This window comes from Macrotis lagotis, chromosome 8 (genome assembly GCF_037893015.1).
Source record: "Macrotis lagotis isolate mMagLag1 chromosome 8, bilby.v1.9.chrom.fasta, whole genome shotgun sequence".
Lineage (NCBI taxonomy): Eukaryota > Metazoa > Chordata > Mammalia > Peramelemorphia > Peramelidae > Macrotis > Macrotis lagotis.
The window spans coordinates 96,536,285-96,562,990 of NC_133665.1; positions in this window are offsets into that span (position 1 = coordinate 96,536,285).

Consider the following 26,706-nt stretch of genomic DNA (forward strand, 5'->3'; position numbering starts at 1 on the left):
TGAAGATTTTCTTTGCATGTAATTGGGAAAAAATAAAATACTCCTTTTAAAAAAAGAACTCCAGATTAAGCTCCCCTTCACCACTGTACTTCTGGTTATCTTTGGCTCCCTACCCTACCACACTCCATTTCTATGAATTGCCCCAAATGCAAAAATTGTGTTTTACAGCTCTGATTACACTATCTTTAAACTTTTAGAAATGCTTCTCCTTCAGTAAACCCTGAGAATTTCTTTTGGGTGTCAAGATTTCTTTGAAATTCATGGAAGCACCAATAATAGGATTGTTTTCATCTATATGCCTTGGCTCTGTTTCTTAGGAGAGAGGAAGATAGTGATAGAGGAGCTGAATAAAAATAAGGTTTGATTTAGAACATAAGTAAATTTTTTAAAAAATACAGGTCTATTATAAAACTCCTGAGATATCATTTCCTCACTATGGATCAATACATATGCCTTCCCAATCACAGCAAAGTCTCATCTGCTAAGACACTCACATCACCATCATTATTCCTTATCTTTTTGAGGTTATTTCAGAAAGGACAAAGAAATTAGAGTATGGTATAATGAAGATCTATGCAAAGCAAATGTAAGAAATAACTTTGTTACTAAAACTGGATTAAATGAAATAAAAACAAAAGAGATAAAAACTGAAGAACCTAATGTATTAAAAATTTACACAACATCAACTCCTGAAGTGTTACCTAATAATAAGAAGATGCCCAATGTCTCTAACAATTTGAAGGGATAGGCATAATCTTACAATGGAATTTCAATATTTTTAAGACTAATGGTACAAATCCAAGTACTTATACCATAAATCCTTAACCTGAGTCCATGTGAATAGATTTCAGGAGGTCTATGAATTTGGATGGGGGGGGAAATCACATTTTTTCACTGTCCTCCAACTGAAATTTAACATTTTATTAAATTAAGTCATAAAATATTATTCTGATGATGGGTTCATAGGCTTTACTAAACTGCCTATTATATTCATAAAGCACACAAAAAGAATGGCTAAGAATCCTTAAACTATACCAAATCAGAGTAATTTTTTTAAAAAAAACTAATATTTCCTACAACCATTATGAACAAATGCATTCTTTCAAAATATTTGACAAAAAAATTTTTAAACTTTAAAAAAAATTCAGGACTAGCATACAGCTACTCAGCACAAATGTGACCATTAACATGATAAAGACTATAAGGAGAAATCTAGAACTATCTAAGAATATTCCTAAACATAATAGAAACTTGAATACCTGATATAGATTATATATATATATATATATATATATATATATATATATATATATATAATCTATATCAGATTACTTACTGTCATAGGGCAGGCAGGGAAGGGAAGGAAGTAGAAAAATATGGAACTCAAAAGCTTACAAAAAGACGAATGTTGAAAACTATGTTTGTGTGTAATTTAAAAAATAAAATAACATTCAAAAAAGGGGGGGGAAGAAATTTGAACATCACATCATCTAATTTAAAGCATTGAAAAAAAGAAATGAATGGACTGAAATTCCAAAAACAAAAAGATACTGGGAATTCTTGATAACATTAAAGAAAAATCAAAAGCAAAAACCAAAGGATTAAAGTGTTAAAAAAAAAAGTAACTCAAAAAAACATGAAATAAATGACTCAATACCAAAAAACTATATGATAGAGGATCAAAAAACAAACAAATTACCTCCCAAAGGAGGAGATGGATTTGGAAATGTATCCGTCATCCATAGGATTTAAAAAAAAAAAAAGTTGAACACAATAAAATCACTAGTTGAATCAGCATGAAACAGAAAGTTGTAAAACTTAATATAATTAGTGTTAGAATGATTCCATCAAGGGAAGTCTGAAACTAGGAGTAGTTTCAGTTAAGAGCAAATATTTCACAAAGTGAATTACTAGAAAAACACTTTACCAACTTCCTATCCAATGCAAGTCTGACCCATTTTTCTTTTTTAAAAATCACCATGTTTATCAGCAATCAAAAAGAGTGTCAATGACCCTTTCCTAAATGCAAGGCATTGCATATTTTTGTTCATTATACAAAGCATTAACACTTCATAGCATTCAGAAATCTATAAACACATTTTTAAAAAGAGGAAAGAGTTCCTTCTTCTCTAAGGAACTACAAGTTTTTCTCGAACATAACCAGGGATGTAAAGTGCAACTCATTATTAACTTAGTGATTATTGAACAATCTACCAAAAGGCACAGTAACATTTATACAGTCTTTATGGATTAACACAAAGTCTTTGACTCAGTTCACACTCTACTTGGTCAGGTAATTCAAATATATAAAATAAAGTCAAGCATTCTGAGTTTTGATATCAAATGTAGATGTCTACTTATTTGTAGATACCTACTGGCAATGTAAAACCCTTCTCTATTTAAAACATGCCCCCCAACACAAGAAGGTCAAAATAATTGATATGAAGAGGGGTTATTCTATAAAGTGAGGCTATTTAAATTAGGTGGCAGTTAAGTGACAAAGTGGATGGAGTACTGGGACTGAAATTTAAAAGGACCAAGTTCAAATCTAGCTCAAACACTGACTAGCTGTGTGACTCTGACAAGTCATTTCACTTCTGTCTGTCTCAGTTTTCTCATCTATAAAATGGAGATAATAGTAACACTTACCTTGAAAATAAATAATAATTGTAAAGCACTTAGCGTCAGGTCTGATACATAAATGTTAACTATTATTATTAACATTAACTCTTCCATAGTTCTGCCTACATTTAAATAAATTATTATTATTATTATTATTATTATTTCTAAATAGAATTTATCATAGCTTTCAATTAAAAAAGTCACATCAAAAGTTCATATCAATCATTTGATATACATGGTTGACACCCAACTATGTAGCTCAATTGGACAGTATATGTTAACATTACTGCATATAACAGAAATATCTCCAGCTATCTGTTATTTGAACTCAAGGAAAATGATATAAGTTCTTTATGTGTACCAAGGAGAACAGATACTAAAGACTTGACTCCAGAGGTCATATTGAAGCAATGAATGTTAATACTGAGAAATATTTTATTATTCTTTAGGCAAGACATAGTGAACATAAGATTATCAAGAAGAGAGCTAAAGCTGTGTGTGTTAAAAGACTGACTGGCATCCTGAAATCAAAACTTGAAAGGAAGAACATATTTAGATCAATTAATACTTATATAAATACTAATCTAAATATATACCCTAGTATGTAAAACAGGCCAAAAGGTCTTCAAATAAAAAGCTATATGATGTTAACCGGGTGAGACATTCATTGCATAAAAGCAACTATAGAAATATGAACATTTGCTCATCAAAAGGATGGAAAAGATTGATAGAAGCTCACAGATTACACAATAATAGGTTAAAATTTTGCTTCTGGAACAAATGGACTTTATTTCATAAGCAATAATAAAGGGTGACAACAGAAATATTTCACCAAGTTAGTTTAATATGATCAAAAGTCATTTACCTCCTGATAGAGCCTGTAAAACAAGTAAGACCCAAGAGCAGGATCCAAACGTACTCCCTGTAGTAATCTGCTAGCAAAGAAAAAAATTACTGAGTCATACAGAATAGTTTTATAGAAACTGAGAAGTTCGTGAAGGCAAGTCAAGATTGTCACTTTCGCCAGAAATTACAGAAAGAAAAATGATTCTGTAATCAATCAGATTATATAAGGAAGTGGAATAAACCATACAAAACAGGTTACAGTGAAAGTTGTAAAAAAAATTCTAACACCTAGAAAAACATGAACAATATGAAGCACACGATCCTTTAGAAAGTAATAGACAGAAAAATTCCCACACTACAAATACAAATCTCAAAATGTCCTTGAGAATTCCCAATAATTTATCATCATTAGGGAAACAAGTGTATTCCAGAACCACACAGATATAAAATGGATCCATCAACATTTAAGAACAAAGTTTTTAATAGATATCACCTTATCAGAGATTTATAAAATCAAACTCATGTGGAATGAAAAGTTTTTGAAATAGAGATATATAGAAGAAGAAGAAAGCTAGGTGTGAAACACAAGATATATGTCATCCTTCTTGTTTTGTCTACTACTGGACTGAATCCAAAATTATTTTCAGTGAGTCAACAGAAGATGAGTCATTACTCTTATTTATGTTTAAAAAGCAGTCATTTTATTCACTTCTGCAATAGTTTGCAGTGTATTAAAGTATAATAGCAGGAGTCATTTGTCCTAAGATAATTTTAATGTGAGCCTCATCCAAAAAAAAGATGCGAATGAGATAGTAGCAACAATAATAACACATTATTTTCAGCAATTTAAGGTCTGTGAAACACTCTGCATATATTATCTCATTTCATTCACCAAAACTCTGTGAGAGAGCTAATAATAATAATAATAATGGCTAAAACTGATATAGCACTTACTGTGTGCCAGTCGCCCTTGACAATCATTATCACATTTTATCTTTACAATCAGTCTGTGAGATAGATGCTATTAGGTAGATGTCATCTTTATTTTATAGAAAAAAAATTGAGATTCAGAGAATGATTTGCCAAGTAGCATATACTACTACATGTCTTTCTGATGGCTGGCTATGTCAGCTATAAATAGGGTACAGCAAGATATAAGAAGAGACCCAAACAGTCACACCATATCCAAATGGTCACAAGGGAGCACAGTTACAATCCATGCAATGATATAGCAGCAATGCATCCATTTGTGAACAGTTAAGTTGCATTTTCTAACTTGTTTAACACCATACACAATATGAAAAATGTTTTCCTTTTACATCCTCTATGACACCGAAAAGGATATGAATTTTGCCTTATGAAAATAATTCACAAGTAGATACTATATACAAGTAAGTCTATTTAACAGGAAAGCATTTATCACTCTTTAAAACAATACCACTTCCTATTTTATATATTTTTCATTCAATAGGACTTTCATAGATATTATCTAATTAAATCTTTGCAGGAGTTTCTTTTTTATAAGGGGGTTTATGTAAGCCAAAACAATTTCTACAACCATTAAATTGATTGCACAATAGTATTTTAATAAACAAGCTACCCTCAAATGTTCTATATTTGCCCTGCTTCTATTTCCTCTTCCTTAAAGGGTTTGATGCTTCAGATGAGTTCTCCTGAATCTTTTATTAGTTCTTAAAAATCTGAGATACTAGAAATATTCTTTATCTGTAGAATCTTGGTTCTTTTCTCTTTTCCCAGACAAGATGCCATCAAATCCTTTTATAGTCACCTTCCCTCCCAAATCTCTTGGTGCAATATTTCCCAGAGAAAGCAGAGTGGACTAATATGAGATACTGTGCAAAAGGTTCCTTTTCTTTCACCAAAATGGGTCCCACATTATACTTATCTTACCACATTTTGCTTCCCATAACTGATAATTAGGGAATTCTTATTCTTTCTTTCATAGCATAATCCAACACAGGAATGAGCATACCAAGGGGCTAAATACAGATTTGGCAATGAATTGATTGTCCTGCCTTCCACCTCTCCTTTCTAAGGTTGCTCCCTTTTCCCCATTTTTACTGTTCAGTTGCATCTGACTCTTTGTGACACCATTTGGGGTTTTTAAAGATTTCTCCTTTTTTCCAAAACACTAGTTCATGTGATTACAATAGGACAGATGAAATGGCTCCCTCTGGGACCATCATAGGAGGGGATAATCTTTCAATTCATTCAGCAAACATTTATGAAGCAACAACTGTGTACCAAAAAAATATCCTATTAGGTCCTAAAAAGATGCAGAAGTTTAGAAAAGGCTCAGTAACTGATCCATGAATCTCAGAATTACTCAACAAGAATTAAGCACTTATTATACCTCAAGCACTATGTAAGAGCTGAAGGCACAACAAAAGACAAAAAACAATCTGCCCTCAAAGAGCTTATATTCTAATGGAGGAGACAATATATAAATATTTATCAAATACAAATATATACATATACATATACATGGGAAACGATGTCAGTAGGAAGACAGGGAACCAAGGTTCGGTAGAAATGGACTCAATTAAAAGACCTTTATAGCAGATGGACTTTGAGCTATCTTAGAAAAATCCATGGAGGCCAAAATGTGGAGGAGAGGAGGGAGAGCATTCCAGACATGGTGGATAGCCAATACAAAAACAGAGGTGGGAGATGGAGTTTTCATAGCTGAAGAACAACATGTAGGCCAGTGTAACTATATCATGCTAGTTAAGGACAGGGACTAAAATGTAAGACTGGAAAGACTGGAAGGAGCCAGGCTGTGAAAGGTCTCAAGTGCCCAATAGAAGAGTTTGTAATGGGTCCTAGAATAGATAGAGCTTACTAGATAAGAAAGGCATGATCAGGCCCAGCTAGGTGGCATAGTGGATAAAGCACTGGCCTTGGAGTCAGGAGTACCTGGGTTCAAATCCGGTCTCAGACACTTAATAAGTACCTAACTGTGGCCTTGGGCAAGCCACTTAACCCCATTTCCCTTACAAAAAAGAAAAAAACTTAAAAGAAAGAAAGGCATGATCAGACCTCCTTTTTAGGGAAAGCACTTTGGTCACTGAGTGGAAGATAATTTAGAATAAAGAAAAGTTTGAGGCAGAGAGACAAAATAGAAGTCTACTGAAATTGTCCTGTGGAGGAGGGATGGAGAATAAGACATATATGCAGATAACCTTGGATTTGATATGTTCATCATTAGAGAGTTGCAAAGAAAAATGTTCTGTCAGGAGAGGGGAGAGGTCATTACTTACATAGATGTTCATGGTTCAGAAAGAACTAGGAAGGTTTAATGACAGAAGCAGCATTCCAGTCAATTATTATAGTATGAGTAGGCAGAGGGATGAGTAATTAAGCAAGAGGGGTATGAAGAACACTGCAGGCATAAGGTGCCTTGCCTTTCCATCCATCACTTCTGCTAGAAGTACCAGCTAGAAACTTTTTAAGTAAATATCTTGGTTTGTCCTTCATTTTATTTTCTTTTTTTTTGGCAAGGCAATGGAATTAAGTGATTTGCCCAAGGTCACATAGCTAAGTAAGTATTAAGCTTCTGAGGCCACATTTGAACTCAGGTCCTTCTGAAGCCAGGGTTGCTGTTCTATTGACTGCACCACCTAGCTGCCCCCCTTATCCTTCATTTACTTTTTTTGAATTATAAAGATTTTATTTATTTTGAGTTTTACAATTTTTCCCCTAATCTTCCCTCGCCCTACTCCCCACAGAAAGCAATTTGCCAGTCTTTACATTGCTTCCATGATATACGTTGATCCAAACTGAATGTGATAAGAGAGAAATCATACCCTTAAGGAAGAAAAATAAAGTATAAGAGATAGCAAGATCAGACAATATCAGGTTTTTTTCTAAATTAAAGGTAATAGTCCTTGATCTTTGTTCAAACTCTACAATTCTTTCTCTGGATACAGATAGTATTCTTCATTGCAGACAGCCCAAAATTGTCCCTGATTGGAATGAGCAAGTCCATCAAGGTTGATCATCACCCCTATGTTGCTGTTAGGGTGTACAGTGTTTTTCTGGTTCTGCTCATCTCACTCAGCATCAGTTCATGCAGATCCCTCCAGGCTTCCCTAAATTCCTGTCCCTCCTGATTTCTAATAGAATAACAGTGTTCCATGACATACATATACCAGTTTGCTAAGCCATTCCCCAATTGAAGGACATTTACTTGATTTCCAATTCTTTGGCACTACAAACAGGGCTGTGATGAGTATTTTTGTACAAGTGATGTTTTTACCCTTTTTAATCATCTCTTCAGGGTAGAGACCCAGTAGTGGTATTGCAGGATCAAAGGGTATGCACATTTTTGTTGCCCTTTGGGTGTAGTTCCAAATTGCTCTCCAGAGAGATTGGATGAGTTCACAGCTCCACCAACAGTGTAATAGTGTCCCAAATTTCCCACAAACCTTCCAACAATGATCATTGTCCTTTCTGGTCATATTGGCCAGTCTGAGAGGTGTGAGGTGGTACCTCAGAGAAGCTTTATTTGCATTTCTCTAATAAGTAATGATTTACAGCAATTTTTCATATGACTATCAATTGCTTTGATCTCCTCATCTGTAAATTGCCTTTGCATATCTTTTGACTATTGGTCAACTGGCTTTTAAAAAAAAAATTGACTCAGTTCTCTGTATATTTTAGAACTAAGTCCTTTGTCAGAAATGCTGTAAAGATTGTTTCCCAGTTTACTACATTTCTTTTGATCTTGGTTACAGTGGTTTTATGCAGAAGCTTTTTAATTTAATGTAATCAAAATCATCTAGTTTGTTCTTATTGATGTTCTCCGTCTCTTCCTTGGTCATAAACTGCTCCCCTTTCCATAAATCTGACAGGTAAACTACTCCTTGATCTTCTGGCTTGCTTATAATATTGTTTTTATGTCTAAATCCTGTATCCATTTGGATCTTACCTTGGTATAGGGTCATCCTTCATTTTCAAAGAGAACTATTACATCAGGAAGATATTGCCATGACATATTAGTGAATTGGATTAACGTGAGGGAGGGCTTGAAAAGTCAACAGTCTCACTTTCTCTTCTGTAATCATCTGGAGCAAGATCTAGATCTAAATGACTAGAGATAGCCCTTATGATATTGGGAGACCTTGACCTTCCTAACTAAGGTCTTTAACAAGGATCAGTTTGATTGAGACAATGTTAATTCTATGATTAGGACTAGGTATGAAATGAGACAGAGAAAGACTTTTTTTAACCTAGTCAAAAAAAAAAAAACACTACCATCACCACCACAAAAATAAATAAATAAATAACAATCTGGAATGGGAAAACCCTGAGGGTTTCAGGCCAAAACAGAAACTACTGTTGAATGAAATTACATTCATTCTGAACCAATTAGGAGTCAAACAATGACCAAGTGGGACTTGACCTTGGATCAGTTATTGATCAATCGATGACAGCCAGAATGATTTGAAATTAAGTAATGATACACAAGAAAGAAATCTTGTTTAATAATAAACAAGACATCTTGAAAAGTTTTAGTGATCAAAATTTTTGTTCCTTTGGGCAGAGTACACCTTGTAAAAGCATAATTCTCTCTGTGGACTGAAGGAAGAGAAAGGAAGGAAAAATAGAAAGAGAGAATATATACATATATATATTATATGTACATAATTACTTGCATGTTGTCTCTTCTTTTAAGAGAAAAAAACAGAATCAATGGGTTCTTATTCTCTCAAGTTTCACCATCTGGCTATGACAAGCACCCATGACTAAGTATATTCATTTATTTTGTTAAAGACCACGTCTAACTGACCTGTTCCTGTTTCTTACAAACACTTGTGGTTCATTTTGTCCTTGTGACTCTTTGTTCATGGTATGGAGGCTGAAGGAAGTTCTGGAAGCCTCAAAAGGCTTGATCCTCACCACCACAATCACCCTGCCACAGGTTAAAGCATTTTCTTTCTCCCAGTAGGTGCACAATCATGAACCATTAATATGTTTTCTACCTACACATCCAAGGGAAGAATTGTTACATATCTAGTTGCAACATCCAATATTACACCAGAATGAAAAATAATGATGCAAGAAGCCACCAATGATCTTGATCTTGCTGTCATGACAAACCTGGGATTCATAGAGGTTCTAACAGGTTAATTTCTTCACTGATTTCCTTTCTTATTTTTCTCTGTTTGCTACCCCTGCTTTCCATTTTTCTTGCTACAAGGGGGTCTCTGAGGATTACGCAAAACAAATACATTCTGATTGAATCATTACAGTTAAGAGATTTTATTAAAAATTACTCAGCCTCAGTGGAATAATTCTATTCCCTTACAGGAAACAGCAAACCATCCGCTCCTGGGACATGCTATCAGGAGAACAGTGCAGCATCTCAGTGAATAATGCCTCTGCTTCCTGCGATGCATTAATATGAAAACCAAAGGTTTGAGAGGCCTGTGGTGTGATTGGACAGGATTCCAGCTATCTTGCAATGCCAATTAGCACAAGTACTCCATAACCACTGAAAATAAAAATTTCCTTTTTGCTACAAGTTTTTATTGGCTTAGGGTTAAGATTCCAGAAATTTAAATCTTAGCTCCAGGTATGATGCCAGCTCTATGTTAGGCCATCATGAGGTGCTGAAATACCCTACAAGGATTTGAAAATTCAAATTTTGATTCTGTCACCTGCAAAATGGGAATGATGACAGCCTATCACTCAAAATTCTCAAGGAATAATAAAGTAAAAGTATAAAGAACCATTCACTCCCTTCCATAAATATGTATTGAGCACTTATTATGGATAAATCAAGATTCTAAATATGTTCTAAAGGGGAAAAAAGAAAGACAAGCCCAGAAATCTAGATTTAAATCCGTGTTATTAGGCACAACAAGAATACTTCTGTTTTGTTCTGATGATTTGATCTGAACCTATGGAATTTCCAGCAAGAGATCTCCTCTTCCAAAGCAGATGAGCAACTCATCTGCCTCAGAGAGTTGCATGGGGTCCTTAGAGATCAAGACTCAGGGACACATACCTGCCTTGTCAGAGGTAGGACTAGAGCTCAGGTCTTCCTGATTCAAGACCAGCTCTTTATCTAAACGTACCACACTATACCTCTTATCAAGATGGTGATGATCATTCAGTGGAGAAACATTGACTGAGCATCTGCTATCATCAGTCACTGTGCTAAGAACTGAATGTAAAGATGAAGAAAACATGGTAGTTGACTTCATGTACTTATCATTTAGAATAATAATAATAATTATTATTATTATTATTATTATTACTAAATCTTATTTTAAGGGCAAAATCTTTTTTAATGTAGCAACAAATTTTTATCACATCTTTCTAACTATATGTCTATTGTTCTGAATTTAACTATGAGGGCACAATCCAATATGACATAATCCCTTTCCTCAAGCATATAATGGTTTAATAGGAGGAATACAACAAAGGATAAATTGAAGCCAGCTCTAGGATTAGACAGTTAAATTTTAAATTTAAATTTTCAATGTGACCAATTACATCCCATAAATCAGGACTTGGTTTATTGTTTTGTTGACTGTGGTGATTCAGATTGTTAATAATATAGACTGAATTTAAAGTTGAAAAAGCACACACCTTCCTCTTAGCCCACTCCAATTGTTAGTCACTTATCAGTGCCCCTATACTTCTCTATAAACTTTTGAGCTCAGGAGTGTGGAAGAAGATTCAGAGAATGAAATCATCTCTAGACTAAAGATTCTAGACTGCTAACTGTAGGTTAATGATGTTAAGAACATTAAGTAACAACTGGCATTTATATAATGATTTGAAGTTTGCAAAGCACTTTCTATTTAATTATTTCATCTCACCCTCACAATACCCCTGAATGCAACATGTGCACAAATAAATATGGTACAAGTTCAAAAAGAACTGAAACAAAGGATAAAGATAGGCAAAGTGCCTTGGGAAAACAAAAGGAGAGATAAAGTTCAAATGATTTGTTAAGTGAAAGTACACACAGTGCTTAGTGAAAAAACTAGTATGAAATCAAACTGTCAGTTGCTAGTCTCATGGTTGAGAAGGTGAATTTCACTTCAAGACTCATTTGAGGGGTGGCTAGGTGGCGCAGTAGATAAAGCACCGGCCCTGGAGTCAGGGTTCAAATCCGGTCTCAGACACTTAATAATTACCTAGCTGTGTGGCCTTGGGCAAGCCACTTAACCCCATTTGCCTTGCAAAAACCTAAGAGAAAAAAAAGACTAATTTGGTGCAAAAATTCTGATTTTTTTTTCCAGAAATGTTTCAAGTTTCTAGATAGCCTGTTATAGACTAGGAACAAGAAGACCTTCAGAAGCTAAGTCAGGTTTGTTGAATGTTCTATATACATCACAAATTCAATAGATTGAATTATCAATTTGTTTTATTTTCCTCAAAACTTGTCTCTCCTCCAAACATATATATATATATATATGTAAATTTTCAAAACAAGGATCACACTATTTCTTAAAATTCTTATGTTCTTTTATGTCACATTTATCCTTTCTTCTTTATTTCATATCACCATTTATACTTACCAACTTTAATTTAAAGAAATAAGATCCTAGTTTAAGAACTCTGACATAAATTGGGGCCCCTAGTAATCTTAAACCTACCATTCATGGTAGCTCTAGTTCCGAGTAAATCAGGTGCTACCCACACATAAAACATGCAAGTAGTCCTTCTCATTTGTACTGCTAACATTCCTGTAATTAAATCTAATGAAATGCTTGGAGGTAGCCTCATTCTCTTTCTCTAATGATATTAAATGTCTTCATGAGGTTAATGTAACCTTCAATTTGGTTAAAATGTGAATGTCTTTGTGTATAACAAAGGAGCAGATTTTTCCCCCTCAAGTAAACTTCAAAAACAAGAATCAAAGAATTCTTGTGCTGAGAGACTTTGAGGGTCATTCAATTCGTTCTCCTTCCTTTAGGGAATATGAATTCAAACCATACTCAAGATGATAGTAATGATAATAACCTCAATTCAAATCAATTGATTAATCATTTATTAATGTCATAATTATTATGTGCAATGTAATGTGTTAGAAACTAAAACAGCCCTTGCTTTCATGAAGCTTACATTCTACTAGAAATCTTCAACATATACACATATAAGTAATACAAAGCATATTTAAGCCAAACTAGTTTCAAAAGGAATGCAGAACTAAGAGGAAATCAAGAAAGAATTTATGTGAGTGATGGCACCTGAGTTGAAAGAAGCTAAGGAGGGAATAATAAATAGAATGTCAAATACAGGGGACAACTATAAAGTCACTTAGAAGAAGCATAGAAGAGTTAAAGGAAACTAACATGAAGTAAAACTGGAGCCATATTGTCGAGGGCATTAAAAGCCAAGACTAGGAACTTATATTAAATCCTAGAGTAAATAGGGAACTACTGAAGATTTTGAGTAGAGAAGTGAAACAGTCAGATTTGTGTTTTAGTAATAACAATTTGCAGCTCTAGGGAGTCTGGATTAGTGAGACAATGAAAATAGAGATATCAATATAGTGGTTATACAATAATCCAAGAAAAATGAAGATCTAAATCAGACATATACTGACACCAACTCAAAATGGTTCACAAGACCTTAGTGCTAAATTTTCACTCTGTGCATTTACAACTTAAAAATCAGGAACTGCTACAAATAAGTGTTGGATTTATTGTCTGTTGATTGAGACTTCATTTGATAGAGAAATGTTAATAAGCAGACTAAATGTAAAAGTATATCATGTATACTTTCTTTAAGATAATCAGTAGTTAAATATTTGCCAGAATTTCCTGGCCTAATCCAAGGTAGAAATTTGTCAATTAAGAAGAGGGGATGGGGGCAGCTAGGTGGCACAGTGGATAAGAGCACCCACCAGCCCTGGAATCAGGAGTACCTGAGTTCAAATCCAGTCTCAGACACTTAATAATTACCTAGCTGTGCCACTTAACCCCATTGCCTTGCAAAAACCTAATAAATAAACAAACAAATAAATAGATAGATAAATAGATGAATAAATGAATTAAATAGATAGATAGATAAAGAGGGGATGACTGCATTTTAGTGATAAACAAGTGTTAGCAATTGATTGAATAAGGGAGGTGAAGAGAGGGAAGGATCATGGACGATGCCAGAGATGAGAATATAATTGACCAGATGAATGGTGTTCCACTCAATGGAAACATAAAAGTTTGGAAGAGAGACATATTTTGAGGAAAATAAAACAAAATTGATAATTCAATCTATTAAATTTGTGATGTACACAGAATATTCAAGTAGAGATGTTCACTGTTGTCTTTTAGGTCATATCTAATTCTTTATGATCCCTTTTGGGATTTCCTCAGCATGGATACTGGAATTGTTTGCCATTTCCTTCTCCTGCTCATTTTATAGATAGGAAAACTAAGGCAAACAGGGTTAAGCGGCTTGCCCAGCTAGTAAGCATCTGATGCCAGATTTGAATGGGGCGGGGCAACACTAGGAGAACCAAGGGAGAACAGCAACATGGAAGCCTCCAAAGAAAAGACAGTTGACAGTGTCAAAAATCTGCAAGGTCGGGTCATATGAGGCCTGAGGAAAATTTATACAATGCTTTATAATTTTTAAAGTGTTTTCACTAATTTTCTTCACAAGAATCCTGTAAATTGATGTCAGGAGAAGCATTGTTATCTCTAGTCACTTGAATAAAAAAAAAGAAACCACTTCAGAGGTAATGATTTGTACAAAACATGATGTGTATGTGGGATCCATGACTGGGGCGGGGGGCATAAGTAGTATCAGAGTCAAGATTTGTCCTGTATGAGCCTAATAAAAGTGGCATACACACCCTCCCTTCAGAGAGGCAGATGTACTGACTGCCTCACTCAGGGGTTTTTCAGGTGTTAAAATCAAGATCAGTCATACCAATTCAGATATGTGAAATGCATCATCTAGACTACGGAAAATGAGCATATATAATAAAAGAGTCTACAAACATCACACTGGTAACACAGAGAAATGGCAACAGGTACGAACTTATTGTACATGCTCAAACTCAGTTTGTGAGGGATTGAGCAATCTGTGCCTAACCTCACATCTTTCTATTTGAGGCTAAAATACACAAATTCAACTGTTTTTATCTATGGGAATGACTGGAGTCATACAGAAATTACATATCTATCACAAATCAGTGAGTAAGTATTAAAATTTATTTCATTTTTATAGCATTATTTTTTTTACTTTTTGTGATGCCAGAGAAGACTCTGCCTCCTCTGCCTACCCTGACCGCATGTTTTGGCACAAAGTCGTATAACTAGTAGTCAAGCCAAGATTAAAATCCAAGTACCTGATTCCTGAATCTAAGAGATGAATGTGGGGACCCCACATTTACTTGCTCATAGGTATCTCTAGATAAAATAACCCAGATTCAGGGTACTTGAGAGGTCTAAATTGACTTTTAAAAAATATAGCTCCCAAACCCCCATCTATGCTTTTGTTTTTACTTTTCAGCCAGAGGAAATATAATTAATTCAGGGCCAAGGTATTTCATCAAATAGCACAGTGCGATACATAGAAATCGAATATTTCCTCAACAAACTTTTTCCTACAATCTCACATGAACACATAATCAATTGGTAAAGTGGTTACAACCTAGAAAATAGATGTGGAAGACAATGCAGAGAGCATGCACAAAGGGGTACATTATGATGAGGCATGATCACAGAACATATATGTCTAAGACATATGAAAAGCACAGTTCTCTGAGAAATTCTGCTAGAGCTGCTGCCAATGTCTTTGGACCATGTCTTCAGGCTCCTTCTAGGACTGCATCCCATGGAGTCACATGGTATGACATTTCTGCCAGTCAGTCCTTCACTGATCTTCATCAAGGCTAGGCATCAATCCCTTCGGTACTTGATTGTGGAGTGTCTCTTTGCTACCAGATTTGAGGTTTTAGCTAGAGGACCACTTGTTGGGCATATCATCTCAAATCTATTAAGTTATAGACACAAGCAAACCTCTCTCAGGCTAAATATCAATTCTTGGTTCAAGATAATCATCTACAACCTCTTACCTGAGAATCCTGAGGTACAGGAGTCCTGGGTTTTAGACTGACTGTGTTGTGAGAGCATGGGCAGTCTCTTCACTAATTTGGGCTTCATTTTACATACCTATAAAATGAAAGGTTAGGATTACATCATAGAATTTAGATCTGGAAGGAACCTTAGAGTGTATCCATTCCAACCTGCTCATTTTATTGATAAAGAAAAGTGCAACCCAGAAAGTTCTGATTTATCCAAGGTCACCAAAAGTGGTTAGTAGAAGAACTAAGATTCAAACTCCAGGTCTTTGATTTCAGATGTTTTCTCTCTCTCCTCTCTCTCTCTCTCTCTCTCTCTCTCTCTCTCTCTCTCTCTCTCTCTCTCTCTCTCCCATACACACACACACACACACACACACACAAACACACACACAAACACACACTCCCCTCCCTTCCAGCTCCATTATTCTTTTTTTTTAGGTTTTTTTTTTGCAAGGCAGTGAGGTTAAGTGGCTTGCCCAAGGCCACACATCTAGGTAATTATTAAGTGACTGAGGCCAGATTTGAACTCAGGTACTCCTGACTCCAGGGCGGGTGCTCTATCCACTGGGCCACCTAGCTGCCTCCACAAGCTCCATTATTCTAGGAAAAAAAATCGCAGTTCAACAAATTCAATTTAACTTGCCACTATGCTCAAATCATTTTTAACTTAGAGGTCTAAATCATGATAGACTCATGTTTCTACTGAAATTATATACAATATATTATATATGTGCATATGTGTACAAATATACCAACATATATACTCATATATATATATAATATATGTGTGTATATACACATATATATGCATGTTGGTATATTTGTACATACATACATATACATTAACGTTAGTATATCAAGATTTTAGAAATGTTTCCATTCAGGATGACAATTGGAAGAGAATTTTAAGAAATTTTCTCCCTTTTTTAGTTCATTAAAATGCAAAGGTAAATGAATAATGTTTGGGAATACCAACCATTCATTACAACTGAAACAGGAAAAAGAAAAACATTCCCTGTTATCTTTCTGTGAATATGGCTCAGCACTTTCATTATAATAGAAAAGTTCAGATCGTTCACAAATAAATTGGATGGACAGCTGCAGCAGAAATTAAATTGCCAAAGAACTGCATATTTGGGGAATTTTAAGAATGTGCAAAGCGCCAAGAGATAGATTTCCATTGTCATTTGTGTAATGTAATGGGTAAACGTCTTATTTAAAATGTTTTGAAGAATAAATTATAATCCTCCCACTTGTTAACTACTTCTGAACAGTAACAGTTTTCAAATAACTCAGCTATACATGAAGAAACTTATTTGATAAGAATGAAAGGATGTCCCTCAGGGATGAAAGGTCTTAGAGCTTACAGGGAATTTATTTTCTAGAGCAATGATGTCAAATATATGTCCCAATACCCACAACACCCAATGGCAGTGAGACCTAAAAAAAATTAAAATATATTTGGAAAAATTTTAATAAAATACAATAATATAGACACATATTAAACATATGATTTTCCAAGCCAGTGTGCAGCCACAAAGATACTACATGTGTGAGAAATGATGGTAGAGGTTCTATTTGAGGTTTTTTTAAGGTTTTTGCAAGGCAAATGAGTAAGAAAATGAGTCAGTACCCCTGACTCAAGGGCAGGTGTTCTATCTACTGAGCCACCTAGCCGCCCCTCTATTTGAATTTAATTGTCTAGTTTAATTTATTCAAACTTCTTGATTTATAAATGTGAAAAGAAGGAAAAGAAATTGCCTAGAGGCACACAGGTAGACTCAACTCAACCCAACTCCTCCAACTCCAAAGTCAGTATTCTTTCCACTAAAATGTCTCAATGGTTGTTACTCTGGGGTCCGTGAATTTTTTAAAAGTAATATTATTTTTAAACTGTATTTCAATATAATTAGCATGTTTTCATTTTACGCATTTGCTAGGTGGCACAGTGGATAGAGTATTGGCCCTGGAATCAGGAGTTCCTGGGTTCAAATCCGACCTCAGACACTTAATAATTACCTAGCTGTGTGGCCTTGGGCAAGCCACTTAACCCCATTTGCCTTGCAAAAAAAAAACCTAAAAAAAATTACTCTAAGAAATCCATGGGCTTCAGAATCTGTGACTATCAGTTGCTTGATGACATTAACTCCTGACTCTTGTGTTCTGTAGTAGATGCTTAAGATCATAGCAAAGTCTCTGGAATAATTAAAAGACTTCTACCATTCTGACTATACCTTTTAGTCAAGATATGAATATGACAAATTATTTCACCTTTCCGAGCCTGTTTCATCATTTGTAAAATGTTCATCATTCTTATCCTGCAAGACTCTTCTCCATATACTCCCATTAATCCTCCACAGAGTGGTGATGCACCATGCTGAAGGCTTTTCTCTAATTCTTTGAATAATCATTGGGGCCAATTCAACACTTGAGCTGTTATCCTTTACTCTTGTTACATGCACAAATCTCCTTTTTGATCATACAGCTCCTGTTTGAGAGAATAGAAATCTCCAAGCCAGAAAGGGACTCAGGTCATCTATTCCAATGGAATCCTGAACAAGAATCCCTTCTATAAGATAGATTACAAATGCTCAAACAGCTGTTGGTTGAAGACCATTAGTGAAAGGAAACCTACGCCAATCTGAGACATCACCTCTCCTAGGCTTTTGAACCTCCTAACTTTTGAACCACCCCTTTCAACTCACTAACGGTAAAAGTGCTTTGTAATTATTGAATTTACATTCTTACTATGTACCTACATATGTACTACACTCTAAGAATAATTCATGGTAATATTTGACAGTAAAGTACAGATCCGTACTTGGCAACTAGGTGGCACAGTCGACAGAGTGATATAGACTTAAAAATATAGACTTAAAAATCAGAAAGACCTGGGGCAGCTAGGTGGTGCAGTGGATAGAGCATAGACCCTGTAGTCAGGAGGACCTGAGTTCAAATTCAACCTCAGACATTTAATAATTACCTTGCTGTGTGACCTTGGGCAAATCACTAAACCCCATTAACTTGCAAAAAAAATTTTTTTTAACTCAGAAAGCCCTGAATTCAAATCCCACTTCAGCCATTTATTAGTTATGGAACCTTAGGTAAATAACTTAATTTTTTTCACTGTTTCCTCATTTTTTACTACTACTGCTGCTGCTGCTGCTACTGCTACTATTACTATTTACACTAATAACCTAATAGAAGTAGCACATGCACCTTCCCTCCAGTGAGGCAGATATACTGACTGGCTCACCCCGTGGTTTTCAGGCAGTTAAAATCAAGATCAATAATATTAAATATCTTATACACATATGTGAAATGCAACATCTAAACTATGGAAAATTAGCATATACAATAAAAAATCTAGAAACATCACACTAATGATATACAGAGAAATAGCAATAAGCACATGCTTATTGTAGCCACTCAATCCAGTTTATGAGGGATTGTGCAATCTGAGGTGAGGCACACTTGGCCACACTACCTCACCTTATGTCTTTCCCCATATTTGAGGCTAAAATATGCAAATACAGCTGGTTCTGACTATGAAAATGACTGGAATCAAACAGAAATTGCATATATAACAGATCAGTGAGCAAGTATTAATATTTATTTTCTCATTATTTTGTAACTTTTTGTGATTCTACCTCCACTGACCACACATCCCTGCTGCTACTACTATACTACTAGTACTACTGCTATTAATAATAATAATTTTATTATTACCTTCTCTTCCTATCCTCCAAACTACAGAGACCATATAAGTAATTCCTTTGTTTTCTCCAAAACATCATATGCTACTCAAAATCTCCCCTTCTCTGTCTAGACTGATCTCAAAACTTCTGAACTGGAGAAGAATTTCAAGGCAACCCTCAAACCTGATACTGCCCAATAAATTGCCCTTCCCTCATAGAAGGTTAGCTTCCAGGATCATAATGCCAAGAAAATTGAGAAAACTTTCTTCTATACATCAGGTTGGGGTTCAGGAACCCTGTCCATGACCTCCTCTTTTGGGTCACATGGGCAAGAACATGACTGTTTCTGGCATATACTCATGTAGGAACTCTTAGTACTCTAGTACAATGATCTGCCATCTCCATTTTCTGACCACTACTCATATAGTGTGGTGCATGGGTGTGACACACAATCCCCAACTCTTCTCTACCTCTCTTTTTCTGGACTGGTTCATATATCCAATATGGACTCAGGGGTCCATAGGAGAATTTTCCAATAAATAGTATGCAAATTGCTATAATAGAGGAGCAGGAAACATCCATCCTACAGGCAGTATAAGGCCAAGGATATCATTTGATCTGGTGACATTCAATAAATCTAGGAGTTTTTTAAGGGTGAATTAATTAAATGCTTAATCAATACGGCAGGCTAATTTTTAAGTTGATAATTTTGCACTACCCATGAAGTATGTTATGAATATCTAAATGGCCCTTAGTAAAAAAAGTTTCCCCACCCCTATTATAATACCTTCAAAGTCCTAGGGGACCCTATATGCCTCCAACTCACAATTGCATTTGCTGAGCCCTCACTAGTGTGTTTCCATTTAACAGATCAGCCATGATGTTTACCATTTGTAAGCTTCAGCTGCAATTAACTTTTTTATTTTTTAAGAATGAGGAGCAAAACTGAATTTTTAAATTATTTCAACATGTTCTTTGAAAACAGTATAGTTTAATTGATAAAACCAGAATCCTTAAGTTCTTTTTCTTAAAGACAAACATTGTCAAATCATACAACTCTGAGCAAGTTGTTTCTTGACTCATGAATTTTTATTTTCCTCAGATGTGAAATGATTATGCTAACATTCTCCTATTTCCTTTCAATCACATTTTATAATGTATTGCTGACAAAATATATTGACTCACTAATCGGAAACGTTTACTAAAACTGAAGGAAAAAAGTATAATTAAAACATAACTTCCCATGCATAAACCTATAACTCACTCTCCCATCGAGATACACAATACCCATAGGGAAAAGAAAATCCAAACTTCAAAATCATATTGGAGGCACATAATTAGAGGAAATGTGTGCTCAGAGTAACTCGAAACTCTAGACTTCTGTTCTTGGTATCTTTAGCCTCCCTCAAGGACAGACAAGTTACTCTTCATGTGGACCTCTCTGCTCTTCACTTTGTAAGTGACACATTTCTGACTACTATCCCTACTTTCTGGCTGCCAAAGTAATGTTAAACTCTACTAAGAGTTTGCCTAAGCCTAGGATCTGCAGACCTTTTCCAGATCTGCTCTCTTGTCTACTTTCTGCAGAGTTTCCACCACTCAGGTAATAGATTCCATGTATAGAAAGGTAAATATAAAACATTCCCCCCTCCAATTATTTCTTCCAAGCTGCTAAGCTTTGCCTCCAAACAGCTTTTCCAAGAAGTAAATGGCAATAAAGACTCTGAGTTCTTCCTATTCAGGCAATGTTCTTTGAAAATAATGGCTGAGGGATGACTAGGTGAAGCAGTGGATAAGAGCACCTGCCCTGGAATCAGGAGTACCTAAGTTCAAATCGGCCTCAGACACTTAAAATTACTTAGCAGTGTGGCCTTGGGCAAGCCACTTAACCCCATTGCCTTGCAAAACCTAAAAAGAAAAAAAGAAAAAAAAAAGAAAAAATTACTGGGAAGTGATATGAAGTCCTTGTTTTAGGCAAATTAAAGCAAGATTCCACCTATCAAAACCATAGGTTACAAAGGGAAGCAAATGGGATGATGGTCAGAGCACAGGTAACATGCTTTAAAAATGGATACCATTAACTAAGTTTGATCAAGCCTCATTCAGGTGACAATGATCTTATTTGAGGTCAGAAGTCTCTGGTGTTCAGTAGAATATAAACTACTTGAGGGAAATAGCTATTTTTTTCCCTTTAGAATACCAAGAGCCCAGATAGTGTCTTAACATAAATATTTGTTAAATTTAATTGAACTTTATTGTGAATTAGTATTTTTCAATTCGTGTACTTGTATCTCTAGCAGCACAATTCCTCATACATAGTGGGCATTTAATAAATGCTTGTTGATTGAATTGAAATGAATTAAATTGAATTGAATTTATTCTGGTATTTCTTCTTTCTCCCACTACCAGAGCTTTGTAAAAATGTTGAACTTCTTTTAAAAAGGTGACTCAGAATTCCTTCTTTCCTACATTCTACAGATTTTTGAACTCAGTGCTAAAAGTTAATAGCATAGATGCTCTCTTTCCTTGCCCAGAAATTGTAAAACATTTAGGGACTCCTGGGACAAGATGGTCATAAAATATTCGGCAACAGCTGTGTTATATTATTTATTGACAGGCTAGGTCCAAAACACTGAGCATTCAGTGCATGCCAAGGGGCTGCCAGACTTCATACAGAACATTGGTATGGAGGCAGAAGCAAAACAAAGGAACAAGCTTCCTGATTCTCCAGTGATTTGGTTTCTAAAGGAGAAACTGGTGATTGGGTTGCAGCAGCCCTGGGATTTAGATCTCTCATGCCTCTGAAGCAGTTAGCAACCATATAGTAAACTTTGGCTGCAATGAATTATTTTTCTTCTAGGAAGGAAAGAAACAGATGCATTTGGAGGAGGCAAGGCTAGTCCTGAAGTGATTCCAAAATATTCTTTGAAAATGGCATGGATAAATTGATACAGCAGGACCCCTGATTCATCTGTCTTAGAGACAAGCATTACTGAATCATGTAACTCAGAGCATGTCACTCATTGCATCCTATGTATCTTAATTTTTCTTAACCAGGAAATAAATATGCTAGCATTATTCTACTTACTTTCAACCACACTTTAAAAGGAATGTCAGTCAGATATATTGCCCTAAATCTCAAGTGAGTCCCTCTTAAGAATAAAACGAGCATCCATTGGATATTAATTATTTCTCCTATAGAAAGCTACAATCCTTAAAGTCCAAGTCTGATGCCTTAAAATGACAATGGAGTTCTCATAAACTTTATGCAGTTTATATCATACTGAAAAAAAACTGTAAACATAGACTGCTGTCTGAGGATAAAGTAAGGAGGAACTTATCACCTAAAGATTGGCCACTAGGAAATGAATTCTTTGATCATAGCAACCTCTAGAACAAAGAAAAATAAAAACAGGCAGACCTCAATTCTGTGCAGTTTCCTATTACTTCCATAGTAACAGTAATAGAGTGGTAGAAAAGGAGATAGAGAGTGCTAAGAAACAATTCATTTTAGATCATCTAGAAACATTATCTTATTGGAAGAACTGGACCATATCAATATTGACATTCTCATGATAAAGGAAATCAGAATATAAAAGAAAGTTGCAGATAATAATGGAAGGATGGTATAGAGGCTCTCCTTAAAGAAACAATGAAATTAATGGCATCAGGGATTCAAATACATCAAGGATCTTTGCCAAACAGAGAGACATGGCAACCAAGGGCAATACCTTTTAAAATAAAAACCTATATTATAAAGCAGCATCAGTTCAGCTAAAGGAGTTCAAGGAAAAGGTTATCAGCTTTTATTGCCTGTTCAATTTTTCTAAGTGAAGCTCCAGGATAAACTTCATGACTTAATGTTAGCTTCCAGAAGAAGGAAGGGAGTTGAAAGAAATTTACCATCCTAATTCAAATGTCAGGTGGGTCTGAAGAAAATGACTGTTGAAGGTCAAGCAAAATAATTTTATTGTTCTTTAAAATGCATTTATCCTAAGGAACTCTCTGTGCTGACTGAATATATTATGGGTATGACTCATAAAAGAACTAAAATAACCCTGAGATTTATGCTCACTAAAGAACTGTAAGTCTTTTAGAGATATCATTAGAAAACAAGAAAATAGTAACACAAGAGAACTCACTATCTTTCCTCAAAAACCTTTCTGTTACTGCCTTCACATTCTTTTTATTATTGTCAAAGGCACTATACTTTCAGTCATGCAGATTGACAACCTTAGTTTCATCTTATATTTTTTTATTCACACTCACCCTACCTATCCAATCAGTTATCAGTCTTGTCATTTCTACCATCACAACATCTTTTCCCTCACATGACTATCATCTTTATTTCTTCTTGCCTGGATTTTTGCAACAGCTTTCTGGTTGATTTTTTTTTGCCTTTTCTTCTTAAGCCACTCTAAGTACAGATCTCACTGTATTTATTATTCTCATACTCAGTAGACTTCAGTTAACTCTAGGACCAAATGTAAAATCCTCTGTCTGGCATAAATCCTTTAAAAACTGACCCCTTTGTACCTTTCCAGCCTTCTTATTCTCTAGTCCCCCCCATACACTCTCTTTTTATTTTTTTTTTTTGGCAAAGCAATTAGGTTAAGTGACTTGCCCAAGGTCACACAGCTAGGCAATTATTGTCTAAGGTCAAATTTGAACTCAGGTCCTCCTGTTTCCAGGGCAGTGCTCTATCTACTGCACCACCTATCTGCCCCTCCATACACTCCCTAAACTCTTTCCTTTTGCTATAGTTCTTCCCCATTTCTAGAATACTCTCCCTCCTTAACTCTGTCTCATACCTGCCTTCAAGACTCAAATCAAATCCTAAATTCTTCAGGAGGCTTTTCTCATCTCCCATTTGTATTGCATCAATTTAACAAATGCATCATTATTTTGTCTTCCATTAGAATGCAAGATCCTTAAGGACAGGGACTAATTTTTGCCTTTATATACTTTGGTTAATAAATTTTTGATGACTCACTGACTAACATCAATAGTTAATCAAGGAAGCAATAAGTGGCAGCATCAAAAGTAGAGACAGATGGCAGTGAAGTCACAGTTCTACTAGTAGGAAATGTCCAGGCAATTCATGTTCCTTCTCCCATTCACAGACTGGATATCAGTGCAAAAGTATGCTCCTATACAAAACTGAGAATGAGGTAGAAGTGTTTTCTCATTATTTACCTTGAAGTTTTCTTTATCTTTTTTTTAACTTTTTGTGTTTTATGACTTGGTCTCATTGAAAAAAAATCAAATGATGGCTTTTGAGGTATGATTTTGAATGTCTGCCAAAAACAAGTATTAAATCTAGAAGTTTTTAGGGAAATTAGTCTACTGGTAAAATACCATGAAGAATAAAGGTAAATAATTAACATTATCATCTCCTAAATGGAGAGGGGGAAAGAGTTGCAGCAAAAGACATTTCTATAGAGTTTGCTGTGAGATGCAATTAAGATAGAGCAAAGCAAAAACATTCATAATTGAAACAGCCCAGAGGACAACAAATAAATGAGAGATGGAACAGATTCTGTCCTGTAATGACCTCTTTTCATCACCACTGATATTTATACTACCATGCTTCTGTCTACAACATTCAAGTAGAAATGGTAGCTAAGAAGTAGACTTGGGAAAGTAGCTGCATCCAAACAACTGACAGATGAAATTAAACAATCTCAAACCAAAGGTTCATTTAATAAGATGTCTCAGGAGGAAGATATCAAGCCAAGAAAACTCTCAGAGGGCAACAGTGAATATTAACCATGGGTTTCTTTATATATGCTAGGTGGCATAATAGATAAATTGCTGGACTCAGTTGTGAGCTTAAAATTCAGATGCTTACCTATGTGAAGCTGGGCAAGTCATTTAACTTTTCTTAGTTTCAGTGTCCTTATCTATAAAAATAGGAATAATAATAACACCTATTTCTCAAAGTTGTTATGAGCATCAAATGAGATAATAGACCAACATCATCTGTTAAGCATCTAGAACTGGCTCTGGAAAGTAGTAGATTACTAAATTTTGAGTGAGATCATTTAAACCTCAGAAATTTGGGCAATTTGACAATTATTGGTAAAGTACTTTGCAAAACCATAAGTTGATATGTAAATATTAAATCATTATGTTGAAGATATCCTTGATAAAATTATGGAAAAGAAAGAAGCAAACTTTCATAATTTTGTGAAGAATATTTCTTTAGTCATACAATTGACTGAAATATGCTTTAAAATATAAAACTTGTTGAATATTTGTTTCTTACTCTCAAAAAAAATAGCATCTGATTTATTCTTCTCCAATAATGCAGCCTTAAAGAGATTCCTCCCCATCAAATGCTGGAGGAGAGGACAAGGAAGAGAACAAAACTTTTATTGTTGATTATTATGCTTAAAGTTTTACAAATATTATATAATATGATTCTCACAACAAGCCTATACAAGTAGGCATTATTGTTATCCCCATTTGAAGTAAGAGGGAGGTTTAAATGACTTGCCCTGTAGCTAAGTAGCTAAAGTGAGGTATGAATTCAGGTTTTAAGACTATTAAATGAGCACTATGGTGCCACCTACCTCCCTCAGGAATTATGAAATAGCTCATACTAGCTAAATTGTATCTACTTAAACATTTTGTATATACTTACCTAAGTACACATTGCTACGCCCCGAGTAAAATGTAAGACTTTTAAGGCAGAGCCTATATTGTTTTTGTATTCCAAGAATCTAGCATACAACAGATGCTCAATTAAAGCTTCCCATTTATAGCCAATAGCAAAGGCATTTACTTAAATGTCAATGTGGCAATTAGTTGACAGGGAATAGAGTGCCAGCCTTAGAGTCAGAAAGTGAGCCAAAAAGACTCATGTCCATGAATTCAAATCTGACCTCAGACATTTCCCAGCTGTGTGTGTGGCCCTGGGAAAGTCCCTTTTGCCCTAATTTCCTCTTCTATAAAATGAGCTATAGACAGGAATGACAAACCATTCCAATATCTTTGCCAAGAAAACTTCAAATGTGGTCATAAAAAGTTAGGCTCTACTTGAAATGATTGAATAACAGAAATTACAAAAACAAAAAAATCATAGGTACAAAATATTCCCCCCCCCCATTTAAACCTGAGGCACAGTCTCCCATAAATATACACAACAGCAATAGAGACAATGTGCACAGAGAACACACATGGCAGAGTCTCTAACTAAAGAGTCTGGAAGTCCTACTTCTCTTCATGTACCCTGTGGCCAACTATTAACAGCCAAAGCTGGCTCTCTCTTTTTAAACCCATGGCAAGCTCTCTTGCCTGTTGCCAAAGGGTCATGCTCCTTGGAAATGCTTCCTCCTTCCAATGCCTGCCTTCCTGTGCCTAAATTTTTTTTAGAGCTTGTGTTTTAGTTTTCCACCGGTTGCAGTTCAGTGGGGGTGCGGGGAGCTACCTGGAACTGGCTCTAAAGAGTAGATTGTTAAA